We start from the raw sequence: 26,383 nt of genomic DNA on the forward strand, positions 1-26,383 counted from the left end.
CTGAATGAATCACTCCCTGTGTAAACCCTAATTTAGTGCTTATCACATAGAGCTAGGAAGAAGGTAGTATGAAGGACCCAAGGTTATAAAACCATGACCCCTGATGTCAGGGTATTGAAACAGATAATTTATGAATGTACCATGTACACTTTCATTTCTCTTTCACTCTACCTTGCAGGCAGCCAGCAACATGATCTGTTCTTCACTTTGCTAAATCCTTCCCCTGTTTCAAGGTTCTACATTCACTTCCCCATTTATTCATCCAACCATTTTTTACTGGGCACCAGTTATTTGCCGGGCACTCTTCTTGTTGCTGAGGACACAATAATGAACAAGGCAGACAATGGCCCTGCCTTCATGGAGATAAATGGTGATGAAGGGTAGAAAGTAGACAGGGTAAGTAGTCAGGGAAGGCTTGAGGAGGGCATATCTGACCAGAGATCTGATTGCAGTGAGAAAAGAAGCCATGAGAATATCTGGGGAAAGAGCATTCCAGATAGAGAAACAAGCAAATGCAGAGGTCCTGAAATGTCTGCATATTCAAGGAAGGAGGCCAGTGAGTGAGGAAAAAAGAGGCAGAAAAGGAGCTGAGAGGAAGCAGGGACCCAGGTCACGTAGGGACTTGCAGGTAATGGGTTTTATGTTTCATTGTGATGAGGAGCCTTTCTCTTTACATCTTTTCCCAGACCCGACAGCCTCTACTGATCACTTCTCTTTCTGTACACATTTCACCTGTACTTGTATTTGCCACTCAGTCTATGAATTTCTATTCATCTCTTACGTATCAGTCCTATTTTCTCAACTATGTCTCAAGGGCAAGAATTCTGTCATATTCGCCTCTGCATTCCCAGGGCCTGGCACCCAGTAGAGCTCAATAAATCTCTTTGGAAGGTGATAATGATGATGTAATCCCTTAGAGTCCCTTCCAGCTGTAAGATCTATGATTCCTTTGAACTCTTTCGACAAACTAGTTTGCACAATGACTCAGAGGACTGACATCTTTCTAGATATTATGAGATGAGATTACAGTCATGCCACTTTTAGGGCACTACATGACTGGAATGGAGGACCTCAGAGATGGTGTTTAATTGGTGCCCCCACTTGGAATGGGGGTACCAGTACATGAAACTACTTATTAGTATTTGTACTTTAAGCCACTTGAACCTTACGAGAGGCATAAATTGCGATTAAATAAATGCTATCCTGATGTGATTCCATCATCAGCCATTAAACTTGGCTTCAAATTCTTTGCTTCTTCTCCCACTGAAAGGTGGAGGATAATTCCCCTCACTTTGAGTCTCACTTTGAGTCAGTCTTAGTGACTTACTCGACCAATAAAATGCAGAGAAAGTGGTGTTCTGGGACTTACAGGGCTATGTGATAAGAAGCCTTGAGCCTTAAAGTTTCCACCCACACCTTTTGGGAATGCTCCCTCTAAAAACCCAGCTGCCATGTTGTGAGTAACCCAAGCACATGGAGAAGCATGTGGCAGTGTTCAGACTAACAGCTCCCAACTGAGCCCCCTGCCAAGAGCCAGCATCGACCATCAGCCATCCCGACCCCAGAACCAGACATATGAGTGAAAAAGGCATCTGAGAAGCAGATCCTCCAGCTCCAACCACCTCAACTGACAGCACATGGATCAAAGACAAACCACCCAGCTGAGCCCTTCCTGAATCCCTAACCTTCAAAATAAAATGGTTGTTTGAACCTGCCAAGTTTTGGGGTAGTTTGTTAGACAGCAATCGTTTTTTTATTAAAAAAAAAAAAATCATCATAGAACATCACTACTTACAGAGTGTCTCTCCCCCAATCGTTTTTTAAAATGACAGATACACACAGTCCAAGGTTTGTCCTGTATCCAGCGGCTGCTCTGCTCAGAGATTTGATTCTTAGGACATGAGGAAGACAAATTAGGTGGCTTTGAATGAGTACCCTGAATCAATCTTACTAATAAGATTGCAGGCCAAAACAAAAGTCATCTGAAAGTTATCCAGTGCAAAAGCCATAGCATACATTGGACTATACAGATCGCAGAATTACTATTGGGCAAATTATACATAGTTTCACTCAGTCACCCTGCAGGTAAGAAAACAGTTTACTACACTACTTAAAAAGCATGGGTGGGACTTAAAACAGAAATGAAATGTGTACATTTCCACCGGGAATTCCCTGGTGGTCCAGCAGTTAGGACTCCACGCTTCCACTGCAGGGAGTCCAGGTTCGATTCCTGGTCCGGGGAACTAAGATCACGAAAGCTGTGCCGTGCAGCCAAAAAAAAATTAATAAGATCCAACTGCTAAGCTATGATTGCATGCAATACTAAAAATCTCTGAAAATTATTCTCTGTCAGATGCTACCTGAATGGAAAACACTCAATTGCAAATGGTCCTCTCCTTTAAAACATCCTTTTGTTTGTACAATGAAGTTCTATTATGAAAGCAAAAGCTCCTCAAAATGGGCAGGCATTTTTACCTCCCTCAGTGTGAATATCACTTCTCCCCAAAAGCAGTCATTTCAGACCCTGCAAGTGAGAGGCTCCTGGGAAAGCAGCCTGCTCATTTTATACCCCTCCAACTCCTCCCTCCCCCAACTACCTTCTTCAAGTCATGCTTGGTTCACCAAAAAAATATAGAAACATTAAGAGCACCTGAGGAGGGGGGGAGAGGGTAACCCCAAAAGAACAAATTTTGGTCATAAATGCTTTAAAGCATCAATTTTTCACATAGACTATGACTTTGAAGTACATCTAATCATATTCTATCACTCACATTTTTCATAATATGATCACACTCCCTATGACTACACCATTTTAAAAAAATCCACAGAAGAAAATGTCTTATCAAGAAAATACCCTATAAGCTAGGGGCATAACAATGTGAAAATGGCAAAATGCTTTTAAGAGAAAAATATCATCTTCCAGATTTACAAGTATATATTTGCTTGGAAATTAATTCATTAGCAGTAACAACAATAAAAACATAACAAAAGGAACCAAAAGATCAACATTTATGTCACTGGAAGCTATATGGGTACATGCATTTTTCTAAAGAGAACTCGAGAATTTAATCAGAGAAGATAAAATGTATTAACCTCTGGTAAGAACAGTCAGTGAAAGACTAACCATTTCTTTCACACAAAAACCATTCCTGCAGCAGCAGTAAATCACTAATTCAGCATAACACATGTCTAAAAACATATGTATTTATATTCCTATACTACATTACATTTCTAAAACCGCTTAAATGGCACAAGTGGCTGGTAACACCATCAAAAGTAAATAGAGTGACATTTTGGTTATGTGGCTCTGACAATCAATAAAATGGAAGCTAAACAGGAATTTAAGAAATGATTTTTCTTAAATTCTTAAAATTTAAGAATTTAAATTTTTCTTAAATTCTTTTCTTAAATTCTTAAAATTTAAGAATTTAAAAAATGAAGCAGAGGACATAAATTCTGTTCTTTCCATTTAAGTCAGAACATCAGCAGCTCCATGTCTTCCAGTTCTGGGAGCTTTTCTTACATGTTAAATTCAAAAGAAAAGGGATGTGTTCAACCTAAACTAAATAATGAAAGCAAGTCTGACTAAATGCCAAACCACATGATACTAAGTTTCTTGCACCTTCTGTATGAAAACCTGCTCAATGGTCTCTCAATGCAAAAGCTCAGCTGATGGGGGGGAAGTGAATGGGGGGAATTTCAACTTTACCACTTAAAAGCACTAAGGTGGTCTGTCTGACATGTTCAGGCAAACAGGAACCTATCACCAGGGTACAGAGGACTTCTCTTTCCCATTTGAAATGGTCCTGCCTCCGCAAAAGACCTCTTACTAACACATGGGCACACAAAAGGGAATCCATAGTATACAGGAATTTAATCACAATGTTCTCAGAGTCCTAAATATGGGAAAAAATTAATAATCTTTTTTTTTTTTTTTTTTTTTGCAGTACACGGGCCTCTCACTGTTGTGGCCTCTCTCGTTGCGGAGCACAGGCTCCGGACGCACAGGCTCAGCAGCCATGGCTCACGGGCCCAGCCACTCCGCAGCATGTGGGATCTTCCCGGACTGGGGCACAAACCCGTGTCCCCTGCATCAGCAGGCAGACTCTCAACCACTGCGCCACCAGGGAAGCCCTAAAAATTAATAATCTTAAGCATCAAATTATTTCACTTAATTAATTTTTTTCAATTTCAAGAACCTCTGTGATTACCTGGTGCTTTAATGCACCTACTCAAAAAATAATTACTGATGCCTTCTATGTATGGGGCAGGCACTGTCCTTGGCTCTGGGATGGAGCGTGAACCAAACAGTTACTGCAACCCCACTTCTCAAGGAGCTTACAGTTGAAGGAAGGGTAACTCACTAGTCAAGTAAAAACAAGTCCAATCAAGTGCAGAGGTTAGTTTCAGATTATGTTAGATGCTATGGAGGAGATAAAGCAGGATGATGATATGATAGAAAGTGACTTGGGAGGTGTCTAATTTGGACTGACACCTAAATAAGTGTCCAGAAGGGGCTAGTTCACAGCAAAACTAGGAGCTGGGCATAACCGACCGAGGGAAGAGCTAGAACAAAGCCCACAAGGAGGACTATGGTGGCCAACTGGACAGACAACGGAGGCCTGCGGGGCTGTAGCACAGTGATAAGGCAGGAGAACGTCAATGGGATGGGAGCAGCCCACCACAGTGGCCTCATGGCTCTGGGCAGGAGCTCCGATTGGATTCTCGGGGCAATGGGAAGCCACTGGAGGAGGATTTACGCAGAGCAACAACATAATCTGGTTTGTATTTTTAAAAGATGGTTGTGGCTGCTGTATGGAAAATGGATTGTACAGGGAGTCCATGTGAGGCTACTGCAGTCATCCAGGCAAGGGAAGGAGACTAGCAGACAGATGTGGGGGATATTTTAGAAGCCCTGCTCATGGGATAGACACTGGGGAGGACGGTTGGTGCAGCGCAAGATGAAAGAAGGATGAGTTCTACGTGCCTGGCTGGAACCACAGGAATCAAGATTTCTGTTTGGTATAGCTCCCTCATTTCTTCTCCAGTTGGAGAGATGGAATTAGAACCTGACCTTCTACTTCCTAATCCAGAAGTCTTTTAATTAAGAGTGTTAAATTCAGATTTCCAAATTAATAATTTCCAGTTTTGCTATTTTGCTACTATTAATTATTTACACAAAGGCTCAAAATAATTTCAAGATAAGAGTGCATTAAAAACCAAAAGCATGGCTTCCCTGGTGGCACAGTGGTTGAGAGTCCACCTGCCGATGCAGGGGACATGGGTTCATGCCCCGGTCCGGGAAGATCCCACATGCCGTGAAGCGGCTGGGCCAGTGAGCCATGGCCACTGAGCCTGCGCGTCCGGAGCCTGGGCTCTGCAACGGGAGGGGCCACAACAGTGAGAGGCCCGCATACCACACACACACAAAAAACCAAAAGCACACACGAATCTACACATGTGACATAATTTCATAGAGCTGCACACACACACGCAGAGTACACGTAAAAACTATCCCAATAATGTATTTAATAGTATTAAATCAATGTCAGTTTCCTGGTTTTGGCAATGGACTATGGTTATGTAAGATATTTTCATTGTGGGGTGGGAGGGGAATGGGGACTGAGTGTAGGGTACCTGGGAACTGTTTTACTGCACTTGTCTTAAATTATTTCAAAGTAAAAAGCTTTTTCTTTTTTAAATCTTGTCTAAGGACACAGAACTAGTAGGAAACAAGAAACATCTGGGCCTAGATCACCTGATTTCTAGTCCTTTTGATTATATTCTCAATTACTCAGAAGTTCTTTTTTTAAATTAAACTATAGTTGATTTACAATACTGTGTTAGTTTCAGGTGTACAGCTTCAGATTCTTTTCCATTGTAAGTTATTACAATATATTGAATATAGTTCCATGTGCTATACAGTAAATCCTTGTTGTTTCAAATGTTCTTTAAATTAAAAGGATCTTATATGGAAAAAAAAAGCAATACCTAATTGGCACCTCTTTCCTTCATGGTACCTGTTTTCTTACTTTTGCAGGGGAGGAAAAAATTTTCCTTCTTCCTTTCTAGGTTCTTTGGCTGGCCTAATAATTAAATTGACCTAAGACAGATTAGCAGCAGAAAAAGAAATTTAATTTTACATGTACTGGAGCCCCATAAAAATATGAGACCCAAGGGTGAGCAGGGAGATTGAGCCTTATATAGATTCCTGAGCTAAAGAATGGGCTAGGAGTCTGGGGCTTCAAAGGGGAAGAGAGTAGTTCTCAGGACAATAAGAAGACCAGATGTTCGGTAAATAGATATTTGCCCTGCCAAACAGATAAGGTCATTCTGATAAAAAGTTATCTCTGGTAATAGCTCTCTTTCTGGGCCAGGCCCCCTGTCTAAATTCTTGTAGATAGTTAAGGGAGAGCTAAAAGTTCTTCTTCAGTCTGCTGGGCCTTGATTCTCTTCAGCTCAAAATAATCCACATGCCAAAGGAGCACATCTGGGGGCAGCCTGTTCTGCTCTCCTTCACCTTCTAAAGGGAAACTGCTGTTTTGTCCTGGGCGGTTTTCACTTCTGCCCTCAAGAACACAGCATGCAGTCAGCAACCTTGCAGCCAAGATCTGCATTTGTCTGGCTGTGGGAGTCTGTAGCAGGTGTGAAACACTGTAGTAAAACAATTAAAATGTCTATGCTTTCCTTTCCTGAGTGAGTTGAACAAAACAATGTAAATGATTTAAGCCTTTGTGGAATGAATCAGAATGGAGCTTACCAAATCTGAATGGCCCAGAGTGCGGAAAAACCAGTGACCTCGGAGTGGGAGAGTTTATCCTATTTGTCCAGGACCACTGCTCTCATGGCCCTGCAGAGAACCATCAATAATGCCAAAGACCAACAGCTGCATTCCCATTCGCAGGCCACCACAGCACCTATACGGTGTGCTGGCCTGAAAAGGGCTGTGGGGTTTTTGCTTGCTTGTTTGTTTCGTAGAGTGTACAGGAAGGGTGGAAGGAACAGTGGGACAGTGTGAACCATGCTCTAAGAAGCCTGGAGGGAAGCCTGGAGGCAAGAAGACCATGAAAAGGAGTCAAAGAACAGGTGGAGACATTTCCCTTTCACAAGGGAAACTGCAGAGTCATGTCAGGTAGAGCCACAGTTGGATGCCACCTCGAATGTGGGATTTTCAGTCCCCCGTCAAAGCCTATCACTATCAGGACCTAACAGCTGCACCAACGTGAAGCCAACTCAGGAAGGATTTTCTTAGTTACGATGAGTAATGCAACGCAAGTCTCTAATCTCAACTAAAATCTGGGGAAATCAGGAAGATATGGGGCAGTTACTGAAGTCAGCCCTGGAAGATGGGAGTTGGGAGAGTTCTTCTCTCTCCCTAGGCCAGTTTCCTCACACTCCAGCCTCACTCCACTACCCTATCGAGCCCAAATCCAATCCTTAGAAAACAAGAGCATCCACCAACGCATCTTCTCTCTCTCACCTGTCTCTCTCTCTCTTTTTAAAAAAATATATCAATTCTTCCTTTGAACCAAACAATCTATGTGCTGTCCTTCCCCTCACAGAACCCACTCATTCAAGAACCTACTTTGTAAAGAGGGCAGGTATATAACTCAGAAAACAAAAATGACATGAATGAGAAGACTAAAGGCAGGAGGAGGAGCTGGATTTATCGGGAAAAATTCGTTCCATTTGCAACATGATGGGTTTGATGATCCAGCAAGGCACCCTGAGAAGATGTCTAGGAGAAAGTACTCAGCATCTACTCTGTCTGGACTGGCTTCTTCCCGGGTAAGCAATGACTACATTCCATAAAACCCAGTGTCACCCTAGAAGCACTTCCTACTTTATCCTCCCCACCCCACTGAGACCATGCCTTCGTGTTGCATGCTCTGGTGGACCTCCATCCATTGGTCTTTCTTTGTAGCCTCCTGTTAAATGTTCAGAATTTCACATACATGTCACCCCTCTCTTGTGGTAGCGATTACAGACTCCTTGTTCTACCTTCTATTTCTGATGAAATCCTCTGATACCTTTTGGAGCCCACAGCACTCTGTGAACACTCAAAATGTATTGTTAACAAACGCCTTAAGGGGTTGAGAAACCCAATACAGCCACACTCCTGAATAATAGACAGAAATAGCACAATGGCTATCTCCGAACGAATGGGAAGAAATTCTTACCCTTGCTTGGCATTACTTGTCAGGAGGTTTGAGTGTCAGTGATAATTTCCTTTAAAAGACATGAAAACAAAGACAAGGTGGGGGGTTGTAAAAAAAAAAAAATACACAAAATACCTAATGGATGGGAACAAAAGGCAAATGCTCATGACTGCAAACCTTGCTCAACTATTTTTGTGGTTAGTACTTAAATGCTAAAATTATCTCATCACCCTAATACTTAAAAATCTTGAGACTAAACCATGAGTGAGTATACACGTTAAGCTGAAATTTAATCCTGGTGTGAATGTGCAGAGTACAAAGGAGTTTTATCTGTTTGGTTTACCTAACTCTTCTTCTCTTATGTACAATTTTAGAAATGAAAGAAAAGGTTCAATGGCTCTGGTATGACAAATCTCTTCTGGCAAAATTTTAGTCAAAAGAAAGGGCAAAGATAATGACATACTTTCACAGGAAAAGTCTGCCCTGAAGAAAGGCCTCTCCGGTTTTGACTCTCAAAACAATTTTAGAACTAAGCATTAGCTTTAATCCAGCCCTCTGGTGAGCACCAAGAAAAGAAAGGTAAACAAAGCTGATTCCTGTCGTGCAAGACTATTTTCCGGCCCTTCTCACTCTTTATACGAAGAATGGGCAGACTTCATCTGTAAAGGCCCAGAGTAAATATTTTTTAGCCTTTGCGGGCCACAGGGTCTCTACTGCAGCTACTCAGCTCTGCTGGCACGGCGTGAAAGCGGCCACAGACAACAGATAAACAAACAAGCGCGGCTGCCTTCCAAGCAAACTTTATTTATAGACACTAAATCTGAATTTCATATAATTTTCACAGGTCATGAAATCTTCTTCTTCTTTTGTTTCGTTTTTGTTTCAATTCTTTAAAAATAGAAGGACCACGCTTAGCTCACAGGCCATGCTACAACAAGGAGTAGACTGAATGTGGCTCACAAGGATTTGGCCATAGTTTGCCAACCCCTGCTTTACAGCAAAGGTAAGTAGCAATGAAAAGTCAAAATGAACTTAGAAACTGTTCAGCCTGTGTCTCAAAGGAGAAGTCCGTTGGAGAAGGAAAGAAGTAAGGAACAGAAGGCGAATGAAACAGGAGGAGAAGGGATGCCCGTGAGAGATTACGAGACTGTAGCCTGAGGGAGAGGAACCCAAGCAAAGGAGGTGACAGCTGGGGGGCGGGGGAGTACTTGGGGAGGGGAGAAAAGAAGAAAGAAGCAGGAGGCCAAGACTCTAGGGCACTTGTGGGAAATGAAGGGGTAAAACGGAAGTCAGCTAGTAACTAGCCCAGGGGATGGGCTATAGATTAAACTGTAAGAAAGCTGAACTGCAGATTAATGAAGGAGCCCAGAACTGAAGAACCAAGGCTACTTACTATGTGCACAAAACTATTCTCTTAGCAGGCAAGGAGCCGTGTTGTTAGAAGTCTCCTGTGATATGTGCATGTTGGAGGGGGTGATTTGCATTTTGCTTTTACTTTGTACAGTGTTCCTAGGAATATCAGTTCAAAGGGGCCGATACTGAAAGCCTCAAATCTTCAGTCTTTGAATTCCCCTCATCTTTAAAATGATTTGGCCCTGGGCAGAGCTGGGCTTCAAGGGTTCTGACTGCTGTACCCACTCCTATACTTAACCTGTACCTCCACAACTGGAATTTTCAGCAATAAGGAAGTTAAGGAACACCACCCCCCAAGTGAGATTTCATTATTACAACAGTTACTAATAATGCTGATAAAATGGATTAATACCCAGACAGACAGTTCAGAACTTATGCTACACAGGGACCAGAACAAACTCTGTTTTAAGTTTGGTAAAATGAATGGCTAATGGCTGGTATTCAGCAAACACTAAATAGAAACGACTAAGAAATGCCAAAGAATCACTTTCACAGAGGGTCAAGAACTAAAGAGTTATTATCTGCTGCCTATCCAGGATGAGCTGAAAACTAAGATAAAGTTTTTCAAAAAGAAATAATAGTGTTATGGGCTGAACGGCCTCTCCAAAATTCATATGTTGAAACCCTAACCCCTAATACCTAAGACTGTGATTGTACTTGGAGTCTTTACAGACGTAACTGAGTTAAAATGAGGCCATTAGGGTGGCCTTAATCCAACCTGCCTGGTATCCTGATAAGAGAGGAAATGAGGACACACGGAGAGACACCGGGATACACACACCGGGGGATGACTATGTGAAGAGGCAGCAGGAGGCCAGTCATCTACAAGCCAAGGGGGCCTCAGAAGAAAACAAACCTGCTGACAATTTGATCTTGGACTTCCGGCCTGCAGAACTGTGAGAAAATAAATTTCTGTTGTTTAAGCCACATGGCCTGGGTATTTTATTATGGCAGCCCTAGCAAACTAATATAAATAGTTATGGTACTTAGAGATTAAGAGGGAAGTGAGGGGAGCAAATAAGGCTACCACAGATCACTCATTCAAGTAATGTTTATTGGTCCCACTAGGTATCTGGCAACATGTTAGGTTCTGAGTCTATAAGGTTGTAAAACTAAGTTCTTGCCCTCACCAAACTCAGAGTATGCTTGAGGACAAAACTCTAACATAGCATGGGTGTGCCATAACAGAAATATGCCCCAAGCCCTCTGGAAACACAGAAGAGGAGTTTCTCAGCTAGCCATGAAGGGGTCATGCAAAGCTTCAAGAAAGAAGTGATGTCTGGAATAAGTGCTTTAAAAATAAATAAAATAAAATAACAATTAAACAAAAGCCCACTTTTGGGACTTCTCTGGCTGTCCAGTGGTTAAGACTCCATGCTTCCACTGCAGGGGGCACAGGTTCAATCCCTGGTTGGGGAACTCAAAAAAAAAAAAAAAAAAGCCCATATATAGGAATATATTTTTGAATTGGAGAAAAATAAGTATCACTGAGGAGGAGGAAGTTTGATGTGTGAAATGAGGGGTCGTATTTTGGCCATGTTGAGCTAAGGTACCGAGGACTGGGGTGCAGCTATCTATTTGGGCTGGAGACAGAGATTTAGAAGCAGTTCTTACTGAAGTGGTCATCGAGCCATGAGTACAGATGGGCTTTGCCCAAGAAGAATGGTGCCAGTGAGAGGAGAGGAAGGATGTGACAGAACTCAGGAGAAGACAAGCATTTAAGAGGCAAGCAGACTAAGAAGAAGTTGAGAAATAGTAGATGGAGAGGCAGAAGGAAAAACAGGACCAAGGAAGGAGGCAACATCAAGAATGAGAGAGTGGCCCCCAACGTCAGATGCTGCCAAGACAGCAAGTGGCAACCTGAAAAATGTCAATCGACCTAACCAAAGGTCACCGATGACCTCTGTGAAAACAGCTGTAAGGGGCAGAAGTCAAATGACTACAGCTTGAGAAGTGAATCACTGTGTTTAGATGGGAGGAGGTTCATGAAAACCCATGGAAATAAAAGCTTCCTTAGTCATCTTCTGGGATGGATGATGGGGAAGAATCAGACAACATGGACGTAGTTGCAACAAAAATGGTGGAGGGATGAGGGTGGGAGGCTCTCACTCTGTCCTTCCAACACCCCTGGGAGCTACCTGAACACAGAGGAGAAAGGTAAGAAGTACAGCAAGGGAGAAAACAGCATTTACTGTGGGGTACCAGCTAACATTAAAAATACTACCTACAGGGCTTCCCTGGTGGCGCAGTGGTTGAGAGTCCGCCTGCCGATGCAGGGGACACGGGTTCGTGCCCCGGTCCGGGAAGATCCCACATGCTGCAGAGCGGCTGGGCCCGTGAGCCATGGCCGCTGAGCCTGTGCGTCCGGAGCCTGTGCTCCGCGACGGGAGAGGCCACAAGAGTGAGAGGCCCGCGTGCCGGAAAAAAAAAAAAAAATACTACCTACATATACACATACGCTTTAGAAGATGTGTTCATATCTCCTCTCATTTAACGTGAACAACTACTCTTGGAGAAGAGCAAGAGGCAGCTCTATTTTATAAACAAAGGAATTATATTCAGAGAAAAAAATAATAATAATCCCCAAGGTCAAACAGCAAACAAAAGGTAGAAGCAGGACTCCATCCTGAACCTAGACCCACATCTCCAAAAGCTTACCAAGCATTTTCACTAAAGGAAATGCTATGTGGCCCTGGGCTGGGTCTCAGCTTCCTAATCTTTAAAACGGGAACAATAATATTATAGTGTCTACTTCGCACTACTGACAAATGTACAGCACCTAAAGGAGCTGGCTCACAATAAGTGCCCAATACCTGTGAGTCACTACTAGTTTAAATTCAACGAGCATAATCTGTACATCAACCATACCTCCTGTGTATCCGGTCTTGGTGAATTTCAATAAGTGTCCAAACCAGAAACCTGGGCGTCATCCCAGAATCCTCCGTCTCCCTCAGCCCAGGGTCCAATCAGGTAACAAGTCCTTCCCCATCCAGTGCTTCTCAACCTTATTTTCATTATTGTCTCCCTAAGATGACTTTTTAGACATTTTTTCCTAGTTGTATGCCTCCTATGGAATTTTACTAACATTCAGCAAACATTAACTGAATGTGTAATATATGCCAGGCTCTGTTCTAAGTACTTTACACGTATCATCTCATTTATCTGGAGCACCTTGAGGGCAGGGATTATACCTTAACTTTTGTATACCTGTTTAACTCCTGGCACGTAGTAGATATTCAATAAGTGTTTGCTGAAATCATGCAGGAAGCAAAGTTCTGGTGTTTCTCACACCTGCTCTTTTCTCTGACTTATCCAGCCCCTCCTACAATGGTTTATGGTATTACCCTGGTAATAAAGAGTGAGGGGCATGGGATATGTCTATTCTGCCAAAGGTTTTAACAGTTTCTTTGAAATATACTGATTTGTTTAAAAAAAAAAAAAAGGTATTCGGAATGCCTTTCCAAGAGCAAGGGGGAAAAAATCTAATCTACAATTCAGAACACTAACATATTTACCAATCTAGTCAATTTGAAGGACATCAATATATCTTAACACGCCACAGGCAAAGGCTTAATCACCTATAGCCCAACAGTTTGGGAAAAACAGTGAAGAAGAAAGATTTAGAAATGTAGTAGTATTTAAAAGCATACAGACAGGAGACTTTGAAAAAATCAGGTTATATAATAATCTAGTGCAATACTTTGAAATAGAATACTCACAGAAAGATAAACAGAAAAATACTTTAAATGGCAGAGTGAAAAATACCACTCGTAGTTCCCTAAGAGTCACTGGAGAAGGTCATTTAAGTCCAGGGCTCCCACACCCACCCTCTGCTAATTGAAATAGCAACGAGCCTTCATAATAATGTGAAAAGACTACTTCAGGTTGATTCAGAAAGTTTCACTCTCTGAAGAAAAGTATATATTTTTACACACACACATATAATCTGAATTTTTTTCTTTATTTGGCATCCCATGGATTTCAGTGTTAGTATCAATAACTTTCTCAAAATGACTAGCGCTCAGAAAAGAAAGAGCTTCTAAAACAAAATTTCCTGTGGTAAAAACCCAAATATTGCATTTCACTACTCATTTATTATAAACCGTGGTTATCTCTGGGCAATAAGATTATGGGTGATTTCCATTCTCTTGATATCTTTCTAGAGCTTTTTTTTAAACAACAAATACGTGTTGCTTTTATATTCGGAAAGAAAATCCATTTTCACTTTTTAAAACTTTCTTGTTAAACATTAACAACATCAAATAACATTTGTTATTAATTTACAAGTCACTTTCATACAGGGCAGCTAATTTCCCATTTATGATAAGAAATATACATATTTTAAACCACTATATCTGATAAGTACAGTAAGGCCCCAAAATGATTGACATACCCCCCAGGAAATGTGAGGTCTCTATCTCCTCTCTTTGAATCTGGGCTTTGGGACAGCTTAACTGAAAGAACACAGTGAAAGCCAACACTATGCCAGTATCCGGATCCAGGACTTAGGAAACAAGCAGCTTCTACTCCCTGCCCTTTGAAACGCAACCACCATACTGTGAGGAAACCCCAGCTACCTGTAGAAAGGCCTACGTGGAGAGAAACCAACAAGCAGCACCAATTTACCAGAAATGTGAGCAACCCACCTGGGAAATGGATCCTCCAGCCCCAGGTAAACCACCGCAATTGGCACGGGGTGAAACAGAAATGAGCTGTCCCACCTGAGCCCTGGCCAGACTGCACATTCATGGGTAAAATACAGGACTGTTATTTTAAGCCACTAAGTTTTGGAGTAGCTTGTTACACAACAAAAGATAACCAGAATACTGTATTATATCAGTACTTAAGTACTTGCCTCTACCTTTCCCCAGTTGCAATTTAAACTCTCTGATGGGAATTCCCTGGCAGTCCAGTGGTTAGGATTTGGCGCTTTCACTGCTGGGGCCCCAGGTTCGATTCCTGGTCAGGGAACTAAGATCCCACAAGCTGTGTGGCACGGCCAAAAAAAACCTAAAATAAATTAAAATAAACAAACTCTTTGAGGGTACTACTCTGCCTTTACATTCATTTTTATAGTCATTCCTTCATTCATTCAATAAACCTGAGGATTAACATGTATCTAGCACTATGCTAGACAGATTCTGCAAGTACAGAGAAAAAAACAGCCTCTGGGCTTCCCTGGTGGCGCAGTGGTTGAGAGTCCGCCTGCCGATGCAGGGGACACGGGTTCGTGCCCCGGTCCGGGAGGATCCCACATGCCGCGGAGCAGCTGGGCCCGTGAGCCATGGCCGCTGAGACTGTGCGTCCGGAGCCTGTGCTCCGCAACGGGAGAGGCCAGAACAGTGAGAGGCCCACGTACCGCAAAAAAAAAAAAAAAAAAAAAAAAAAAAAAACAGCCTCTGGGCTTCCCTGGTGGCGCAGTGGTTGGGAGTCCGCCTGCCGATGCCCCGGTCCGGGAAGATCCCACATGCTGTGGAGCGGCTGGGCCCGTGAGCCATGGCTGCTGAGCCTGCGCGTCCGGAGCCTGTGCTCCGCAACGGGAGGGGCCACAACAGTGAGAGGCCCGCACACCGCAAAAAAAAAAAAAAAAAAAAAAACACAGCCTCTGCCTTAGAGAAGACTGCACTCTTTTTGCAGGGAGGAACAAAGAAAAATAGACAATGACAATCATAATCTCAAAGCCTTAGCAGAACAGCCAGCAATGGTAGATAAAAAATGTTGCCTAATGAATGAATGAATGAATCAGCGTCTAAGAAGTACTTCGGGATTTATGTACTATCATCCTTTTACAGATGAGGTGCACCAATTAGCAATGTATTACTTCTTGCTAATACAATGTATTCACCCTATTTGCCCTGCTTTGTGATACTGGGGCTGGACCCTGCAAACATTTCTCCTTTGTCAGGTGGTGCAGTGTTAGTTTTCATCAGTAGAGGGCACTAGAGGGATACTGCAAGGCCATTGCAGAGGAAGGGGCTTTTCATTCTGGTTTGGGATGCTTTATCCCCCCTGAAGTGTACTACTGCCAGTGGTGTTTGGGAAACAAAAGGTGCTCACTATCCAGGGAATTTCTCTACCACTCAGCAGTCTGCTTTCTGAAAATCAACTCTGCTCTACCCACATTCTCTAACAAGTTTCTCAACCTGGTGGGCAGCTCCTACAGACCAGCTCCAGCCTGGAACCTCCGGCTAGTTCCCTGGCCACCGGCAGGCTGCATACTCATGTGGCAGTCACCTCACCTCCAGTGAGGTCTGAACCACAGCCTTGGGAGTGGAGAGGGGCCTTGTGCAAGCTCGTAACGCCTTCAACCTGTACTCTCTTGCAGCCCTAGAAAAAGTAGCTTCTTCCACTTGCTATTCCTGTATTCCTTGGAGACCTCTTTTACCTCTGTCAGTAGTTAACCATTGTTAACTTTTTACTAGTGTATAATTCTTTATATTAAATTTTCCTTATTCAAATAACTAGTGGTTTTTGTCTCTAGAATGGATCCTGACAGACACATGAAGGAATAAAAGGGCTCAAACAAATAGGAGAGGCCTGAAAAAAGCACATTTTCCCATGGCACCATCAAATTGAGACTAATTGAGAATAAAAAGAAATTGAAAGGGGAGAGAAGAATTTAAAGACTCAACAAACAAAAATTGCCATGTCAATCTCTTAAAATCTTTGTCTAATCACATTTCTTAAAAAACATTTTTTATCCTCTTTGGTATATCTTTTAATCTCCCATTTGGTAAACTGTATAAAAAACAAACAACAACAACAAAAAAAGCATGAAAATGTTGGCCACAGGTGAGACCCAAGGCAAAAAGGGGTCAGGAAATAAAGAAGCTGTGCCTAGCCCAGGTCAGGTAATCTAAGGCACATGACTCCAATCAGAACCGAGAACTGGAATTGCCTAGTGATCAATAAGACTGGAAGACCAGACTGTCAGTGTTCAAATCTCAGCTCTGCTACTATTGAGCTGTGTGACTTTGGGCGATTTACCTACTGACAGTAATAGTACCTACTTCAAAGGTCTATGAGGATAAAGTGAGTTTATATATGTAAAGCCCTTAGGCTAGAACTCAATCCAAATTCTCCTTCTAACCTCCTCTCTACTTCAACATTCTCAATCCATTTTTCCCCCCAATATCGTCTGATTTTGAAAAGGTTTTAGAAGACCTATCTTCTTTCAAAAACTGTTCTCCTTTACTCTTCCTAATACCTCTGGCCTTCAACCTGGGCCTTGCTATATTAAGATGTAGAACAGGGACTTCCCTGGTGGCACAGTGGTTGGGAATCCACCTGCCAATGCAGGGAACACGCGTTTGAGCCCTGGTCCGGGAGGATCCCACGTGCCGCGGAGCAACTGAGCCCATGCGCCACAACTACCGAGCCTGCGCTCTAGAGCTCGCGAGCCACAACTGCTGAGCCCGCGTGCCACAGCTACTGAGGCCCGCATGCCTAGGGTCCACGCTCCACAACAAGAGAAGCCACCTCAATGAGAAGCCTGCACACCACAAGGAAGAGTAGGCCCTGCTCACCGCAACTAGAGAAAGCCCGTGCACAGCAACGAAGACCCAACGCAGCCAAAAATAAATAAATAAATAAATTTATTTTTAAAAAAAAAGAAAAAGAAAAAAGATGTAGAACATTCTCCTTCCTTAAAGGGCTACCAGTTCTTTCCAGGCCCACAAATGTAGAACCTGTTAAATATAAAAAGAATGGGCATGATACTGATGAAAACTAACACTGCACCACCTGACAAAGGAGAAATGTTTGCAGGGTCCAGCCCCAGTATCACAAAGCACGAATGAGCTTTCACCTCTTCCTTTTGGAACTGTCCCTTCCCCACTCCAGGTGACTCTGGTGTCCTAAGGGAAGGGCTCATGACTCAGCCTAGGCCAACCAGACTCTGAACGTCGAGAGAAGACAAAGTGGAGGAACTGAGCTGGAGATGGTCATCAATGCCCAGAAATCCCCAGGGTTGCCTGACTCCTGCCTTTACTGAGCCCTGAAATTTTAGCAACTACTTCAAAGTTGTGAACTACCCAGTGCACGTTAGAGAAATTTCCACTTTTGCTTATGTTAGCAAGAGGTCTACTGGTTGAACCAAAGAGCCCACATACATGTTTGACTGATACGCATCTCTTAGTTCCCTCATCTGTAAAGTCTCTGAGGTACCTTCCGGCTCTCACCTTCCCCAGTTCTAACAACAGGGCAAGTCCCAACAGATGTGCTCTGCTTGCTCTGTAATTCTCCATAACAACTGCATCATTACCACTCAGCCCCCATATACCTTACGGACAAATGGTGGGACTGAGAGATGCTTTAAAAGTCTTATATTTAGGTTATAAAACCATAAGCTCTCGTTTGCCACTTACTACATCTCAGCAGTTTTATTTTGGTAACAGTGTCGCCACCCTCTCTGCTATGGTGCTGAGCATAAATAGAACATGAACATTTCCAGGAATTGTCAACTTGGCGCTTCTCACAAGGAGTTAAGATTTCTTTTATAATGCTAACAAAAGTAAAGCCTAAGACTAAAACCTGCCCCAAACTTCTAGAAGTTACATTTCCTTCTCAATTAAAATTTACTGTTTGGAAAAGTACAATGTACTCTTTTTTTCCTCTGGGGGAAAAGTCCTCCAAAGAATCATATTCATATACTCCTTACTGCTCAAACAGAGGAACAAGTATAAACACAGCTGCCTATTAAAACTAAGTAAAGGCAAACATTCCTGCAGCTAGCTACAACAGCAGCCTACAAGTTTGAACTATACCCATGAAAAGAGAACACTACCTTGCTAAACGTACAGTTAAACTCTGAGGCCACGCCACCAGAAAAGCTGGTTATTGGAACTGATGACTTTCCATAGCATGATTTAGGAGCTGGAAAAGTGGGACCTGATTCCAGGACCAGGAGAGCCAACACACCATCTCCTGATCACAGCCAAGAAGACTGAGTTTTTTTACTCTCAAGGTTGCATGTGGGATGGAAGCAACCCAAGGGCCCTGTCCCTTGACCCCCTATGGCTTCACATTAGACCCTCCCCCTCCCCACCCCACCCCCAAAAAGGATAAAATGAGAGATGGGAGAGAGAGACCAACCAGAAATTAGTCTTTGGACAATAGGTGGGAAAGAAAAAGACCCTGCGGCTGCATGTCTGGGAGAGCCGGGAGTAGGGGGGGAGGAAAACGTGGGGGCTGGTAAATAACAGGCTCTGAAGCAGCCACAGGTTATCAGAATTCGGGAGGAGAGAAAAGCAAATTTTGAGAAAGAGTCTTTACAGGACATGAAGCAGCAGGCTTTGAAGTCAAAGTGCCTAGATTGCACATTTGGCTTAACTACATTGTATGACCTTGAGCAAGTGACTTCACATCTCTGTGCAATGAGGGTAATAATACCTTCTACCTCATTAAGTTACTGTCAGGATTAAATGAATTAATAAATGCAAAGGACCTGGAACAGTGCCTGGCACATGATAAGTTAAGCTGCTGATAAATACTATGATTATTATTTCACTGGTATTATTTGAGGTTCTTGGTGAGACACAGAAAATTTTAAAATTCATTTTTAATTATAAACAGAAACTGTGGGCAGATTGTCTGACCAACCCACAGATGGACAGACTAAGCCAGTCCCAGTCTTCCCGACTGGCCATTTGTCTCTCCTCCTCTCATCCATCCTCAAGCCATCTTCAGCTCCCTCTGTAGCTGAGAGCAGCACCCAACTCACTCTCCTCCAGCAGGTTCTGTCTCCATTTGGACATAGCTTGATCTACAGGGCACACAGTATTGTGGATGGTCTGTAATTACTAAACAATGTGAATAGACAATGAATGGAATTCCCCCAAATCCGAATTCACCAGATAGTTCAAAACCCTCTCTTCAGTTTTGATCTGTGAACACGTAGCCTATGAATCCCCAAGGAGCGCTAATGGAGTCTAATGTTGGTGGTAGAGTCACACCTGCATGGGGTCTGCGATGCTAGAAACTTCTTAAGCAACAACGTTCAGGGAATTCAAAGAATTAACAACAATGGTGAGCACAGATTTAAAACAAAGCTATCTATCCTTCTACATCCTATTCCTAGCTCCCTTCCACCTTCCCCCACCTGAAAACAACAGCAACTCTTCAAGCAAGCACACAGCTTTGGGAGGCCCATACCCAGGGAGCAATAAGTGAGAAAGGAGCCATGTGCACGATCTGCTGGTCGGATCTCAAGGTTCTCAATCCTGGCTGCACTTCAAAATTAACCTAGGAAGGTGTCTGTGCCTGCGTATGCGTGTTTGTGCCCAGACCCCACCTCCACAGATTTTGGCATGAACTGGCCTGGGGTGAAGCCTGAGGATCATTAAGCTTTTTTTAAAAGCCAGAGTTAAACAACACTGAGCTAAATCAACCCTGAGGGTCAGTAGGGTGATTGATGTAGCCAAGCGACCCATACATCCACAGGAGGGAGAAAAAAATGTCACAGTGAGAATTTCTAAAAGGAAAGAACATTAAATCCATTTTTTAGATGGATATGGAGGCATCCCTGCTGAGGAGAGACCTGTCACACGGTTTGCTATTCCTAGAAAGAGCTGCAGTTTGCTGCCAACAGATGCATTATTTCATCAGTCCCATAAATACTTGATAAAAGTCTTCTGCCCTTTCTGTATGTCAGCCTTGCAGAAGGGGGTGGGGGGGTGAGGGGTGGAGTCTTCTGACAAAATGCAGTACTGACCCATCAAAATTTCCTTTTAAATGATTAAAATTGGCACTGATAAAAATTAAATATTTTAGTAAAATCTCATCCCAGTATACCTCTAAAAGCCCTTGAAATTTTCCTCTTAAAATGAAGAAAAAAGCATTAGTACAATTTTTTTAAAGGCTAATTTCAATGATTAACACTACAGCATAATACAATTCCATTTCAAACCCAGCAGGGAGCCAAGACTGCATAGCAAAAGTCTTAAATCCAGAGTCGGGAGGCCTGGGTTCCAGTCCTGGCAATAAATTACATTAACTAGCTGTGTGATCATGGGCAAGTTGTCTTAATCTCTCTAGCACTCCGTTTTCTCAGAGAAAAATGAGATGATCTGCGACCATCACCCTCCCAGTCTTAAAGTCTGGAATACTGGGATGTGTCTCCATTTTGCTGACTTGTTACATCAGCAAGCGAATGCGTTTACAAATTAGACAACTTAAAATTAAGTCATTCTGGCAATTCTGCTAATAAATTTAACCAGTTCCCAGCCACTGTGCATCCACTGAATACGCAAAACAGTAAAGTACCTTGAATATGGTGTTATCTTCCATTTGAACTAGAGCCAGAGCCTTCCTGCCCCAACTGTGCCAGCCAGATGATGCTTCCTGCCCCAAACTCCTGTCGCTCTTTTCAAATGAGAAAATACATGACACGCATCTGCACACTTTTTGCCATATTGTCATACCATTATTATTTTCTTAGTCTTTTTCTTTATGTTGACTCATTTTTACTTAAATACAATGTATTTTAAAGTAAACAGAAAACAGTTTTACTTGCCATAATGTCATAATGTCATAAAACCATCAAATTGATACAAGGGGAAAAAACAAGCAAAACAACTAAATTGTAACTAAATACTGTTGTCTACAGAAGGCTTTAAGCATGAGGAGCTTTTGCTGTCTGTTACGAAGAAAAATTGGCAAGTGTCAAGAGATGTTACAGAAACACTTGTACCAAATGGAGGTTTTCACTTGGATGTTATCAGGATTGAAACAGAAAGAAAAAAGGAAATAGCTCTTTCACCTTGTGATCTAATCCCATGTCCACATATCATCTAAAATCATTTTAAGAGCCACCCAAGATCATGGCTGTGCACACATCTCACATTCTGGGAACCACAAGGACAAACAGTCGAGACTGGGCCTTTACAACCGGCAATATGACGTAGCATCTCTCTGGGAGAAAGATTATTCTCCCAGAAGGGCCTGGGCTCTAGGCACCCTGTCACTGGGGCTCCACTTGAGTTCCTTTGCACTCGTGGTCCCCTCTATCTGAAAGCTCTTCCTCCAGGTATCCACTCTATTGAAGAATTCAGGTCTCTACTCAACGTCCTCTCATCAGAGAAGCTTTCTCTGACCACCCCACATACTACGGAAAGCCCTTCCTCAACACCACGCACACTGTTCTTCAAAGCACTCTCACCACCTGATGTATTATTTATTCACTTGCTCGTTGTCGGTCCCCATCAGACCACAGAATATAGTGAGCTCCAGAAGGGCAGGCGCTTTGTTTACTACGATGTACCCAGCACCCAATGTCTGGCACGTGGTCAAGACTAATATCTGTTGAATGAATGAACGAGTCTTCTCAGCTGATCTGGAGATCTTCATGTATCTTTATCACCTAGTGCCTGGCATCTAGTTGGTCCTCAGGAAGTATATGATAATCATATTGGAGACACATAGAAACCTGGGCTCTCTGTAGAATCTGCCCTTAGCACAAGGAGGGGTCTTGCTCTGAATGCTGACCCACCATCCCCTCTCTAAGACACAGGATGACACAGAGTGAACACTACTCAGCCACAGTGGAAGTGCCTGGACAGACCACAAGCTGATGAACTAAGACAACACTGAAATTACCATACCCAGAGTAGGTATGAATTCATGGTATGATTAAAGAGTCCCAGGCTAGAAATCTCTCTAATAAACCTATTACAATACCTAGAGTAAAAACTTCATTGCTTTTTTATTGCTCAGTAACTTTATTGCTCAGTAACTTCAGATGTACCCAAGTATACATCTGACAGCCAGAGTATATCTCAAAACAGCGGCTGACGTAGCTCTACGTGGTCACACGAGGCCAGCTCCAAAAGGGACAGGCTGAGCCCTGGACCCTCTGGGCAGAGGGGAAACAGGCCAGCCCTACATCCTGCTCCAGTGAGGACAGCCACAGAGTCCAGGGCACAGGGTCCATGGCGAGGACCAGCTCAAGCTCAGGCAAGGCTACAACAAATGTCAGCCCCAGGACAGCTACTCCAGCAGGCCAGAGTTGAGGCATCTGATGCTAAAATAGGAGTTACTGAGCTGCATTATAAGATATTTATCTTTCATCCTTGCTGGTGGCTAAGAGAATATAAAGCAGAAATTTAGCCTAGGAAGAAAGAAAAAAAAAAAAACTCCCAAGCCTAAAAAAGACTGGGGTTAAAGGAAGGGTTGCCAGGCTGACTGTTAAGTGGGAATCATGGCAGAGACCCAATCCCACAGCCAGGGCCAACATGGTAGAACAGGGAGTCCTTGGGCCCAGAAGTCACTCCCACCATGACCTAAGGCTAAGTCCTACCAGCTGGTGAGACAGGGGCTGCTGACAAACCTCCTTTCCAGATCCAGATTAGTTCAGGCACCAGAGCGAGCTTGTCAGCCTAGACAGGGCCCATGAGTAGTGGGAAGCCAGGCAGGAAGACACATGCTGCCTTTACCCAGATTCAGCACTATCCTCATCTCCTAAGTGACCTGCCAGGAGCCCAGGGAGGATTTCCAGCTAATCTAGTGTCTACTACGTGACCTTGTCCAGTAGGGGACATACCATGAAGTGTGCCTTCCATGGTGCCAAGCGGGATTAAGTCATTTTATTGCCAGAATTCCTCTTTTAAAATATAAGAGTCTTGGGCTTCCCTGGTGGTGCAGGAGTTAAGAATCTGCCTGCCAGTGCAGGGGACATGGGTTCGAGCCCTGGTCCAGGAAGATCCCACATGCTGCGGAGCAACTAAGCCCCTGTGCCACAACTACTGAGCCTGCGCTCTAGAGCCCACGAGCCACAACTACTGAAGCCCGCACGCCTAGAGCCTGTGCTTTGCAACAAGAGAAGCCACCGCAAGTAGAGAAAGTCCGCCCGCTGCAAGTAGAGAAAGTCCGCGCGCAGCAACAAAGACCCAACGCAGCCAAAAATAAATAAATAAAATAAATTTATAAAAAAAGATTAAAAAATAATAAAATATAAGTGTCTTTATAAGGTGAGGAAAAACACAAAATCAATTATCCATTAACATCTTGGTCTTTTTTTTTTTTTTTAATAGGGATAGGGATACCAGTCATCTAGGCACACTGAGAGAATCAAAAGTTTAACTTTTTTTTTTTTAATGTTTTGGAATTTCCTGGGGGCATGGTTTAGAAGAATAGAGAGAATCAAGATACAACTTGATTCTTCTCTAAAAAATGACACCCAGGGACCTCCGTGGCGGTCCAGTGGTTAAGACTCAGGGCTTCCACTGCAGGGGGCATGGGTTCTATCCCTGGTGGGGAAACTAAGATCCCACATGCCACACAGTACAGCCAAGAATAGAATAAAATAAAATGGCTAGGTGTCTATTAAAAAATAAAATAAAAATTAAAAATAAATAAACAAAAAATGACACCAGAATAGAAATTAAAAGCAACTAACCGGGATCAATCACCAAAGAAGGCCTCTGAAGTAGCTCAAAGTTTACAAGTGAAACACAAAAGGTAACCAACAAACAAGAGGAAAACCAGGAATCTCTGAAAAGACCAAAACAAGAAAACTTTTTATAAAATAACATCAGTTCATTCAGATCAATCAGGATAGACCTCTCGGCCAAAGAGAAAGCCATTCCTCCCCATTCGTTTACAAAGCCTCCCAAGAGAAGACCACCAAACCTGTACAAATTAATTAATAACTGCGACTGAAATGAGTAAAAGGTCAGAAGAGGTTATTGTATACACATACATACATAAGCACCACATTTTCCTACATTCTAATTCTTCAAAGTTCAAACATGCCTTTACAAAAATTTAAATGGACTATTTAAAACCTTGTTAAAATTACTCCGACACTGGAGAAGCACTGGGGTCCTGGAAAATAGGCCTCTGGGTCCATTCGCATTTTTTACATTAAAACTAAGGCATTTCAAGTCTAATATACTCTTTCCAGGATTTAAAAAAAAATAGGTTTCCAATTAATTAAGTCCTAATTTAATTTCATAATTAAAATACAGCCATCAAGTTAATTTAACACAAAGTTTAAGGTCTCAAATAAAGAAGGCTGTTAACTAACAACTCCTTTAAAATATACCATTTCCTCCACGCCTTACGTATATAGATATTGCTGAAACTTATGGTGTAGTGAATTTTCCATAACATATGTGGATTTTAAAAGTGAGTTTTATGAGATGGAAAATTACAAAGTGAAGAAGGAAATGATAAACTCCAAATTCAAGGTTTATCGGTGAGCGGAGGTTGGGGATGAGCTAGGATTGAGAGGAGCACCCAGGGGTCCTCAAAGGCCATGTAATTTTTTTTTTTTTTGCAGTACGCTGACCTCTCACTGTTGTGGCCTCTCCCGTTGTGGAGCACAGGCTCCAGAGGCACAGGCTCAGCGGCCATGGCTCACGGGCCCAACCGCTCCGCGGCATGTGGGATCTTCCCAGACCAGGGCACAAACCTGTGTCCCCTGCTTTGGCAGGCGGACTCTCAACCACTGCGCCACCAGGGAAGCCCCATGTAATATTTTTTAACTGAGTGATGGGGAGACAGGTGTTCACTGTACCATTGTTCTTCACACCTTACTTATATTTTGTAATCTTACTTAAAATATTCAATAATTAACAAAAACTATTTAAAAAGTGAGTTTGTGTAACTGCCACTGTGGAAGGTATACAGAACGCTATGTAAATCAAATTCTCTCTTCAGGATATTTTTTTCAGTAGCAGTGTTACTCAACAAGAAGTAAAACAATTGAGAGGACTTCATTTGTGCAGTAGCCAACCTATCGTTCCATTTGACCACTTCCACAGAATTAACGTATTAACGTTATTTTTCCAAACTTCAGCACAGATACACTGAATTTTTTCCTGCTCCGCAATGTTTCATACTGCTCACTTAAAAATATATATGTTTTTCTTTTTTTTCTTCAACATCATTGTAACTTTCACCATTTGGTAAAAATAACTTTTCTTGTTCTTTGAATGAATCAGAAGAAATGAAAACGGGGTCACATCTCTTTGAACAACATACAATCATACTATTTACAACACCTACAATGATTATAAAATTAAATTAAGTATTTCAGTAGTAACAGGCTTTCAGCTTTGCCTGTTTTGTTATTTCCAACTATGTGTTGCCAAGAGGAACCTCTAAGTCAAATACCATGAAAAGATATCGGACACCCTAATATTTCTTTTAACATCTCCCCACTTCTATGTTATATATTCTGCTTTCAATCAAGTGGTAGAAACATTTTACCTACTTCAGTTTGGCTTTGTTCACACACCTGGAGTATTTTATTTTGTAAGAACAATCCAACCTGAAAATTCCTGCGGTCCTCAAAGGCCAGCTTTTTTCAGTATTTCAAAAAGCCTGGAACATACATTTACCTGTAATTTGGCCATGCAAGGAAATGAAAATATTTTTGCTTTTTCCACTGGGATTTTCCCAGGCCTTCCTAAGTCACCCAGTTATCTCATGTTGATCAAATATTCAGACATATGTCATTAATAAAAATATTAGAAGAATTAGTCATGATTACTTATCATGTGGTCTGGAAAATCATTCAAAATATGAGGTCCATGGGGCAAAAATAATAAAAGTAGTTTCTTTATTACCGGCATTTGTGTTTTTACTAGTTATATTGGTATTTGAAAAACAGCAACAACAAATTCTGGAGATCCCTGAGTTGGGGTAGGTCTAACTATCACTGCTATAAAAAACTAAGAATGTCAATTTCCTAACTCTGTTAAAAATTTACAAGTCAACTTTCTTTTTTCCTTCTTTTTTTTTTTTTGCCAGTTCAGTTCTCTGCTCCTCAATCTCTGTAAAAAGTAGACTGTCATGGGAGGTGTTGAGAA

The 26,383-nt window shown here is 42.4% G+C and overlaps 1 protein-coding gene across 4 annotated transcripts in view; it reads right to left on the reverse strand.

The window, feature by feature from the left end:
• The window catches only part of CRADD (CASP2 and RIPK1 domain containing adaptor with death domain), a 204,276-nt gene that overhangs the window by 162,794 nt on the left and 15,099 nt on the right, over positions 1–26,383 (reverse strand). The window lies entirely within an intron of this gene.

This window comes from Globicephala melas, chromosome 10, assembly GCF_963455315.2.
Source record: "Globicephala melas chromosome 10, mGloMel1.2, whole genome shotgun sequence".
Taxonomy (NCBI): domain Eukaryota; kingdom Metazoa; phylum Chordata; class Mammalia; order Artiodactyla; family Delphinidae; genus Globicephala; species Globicephala melas.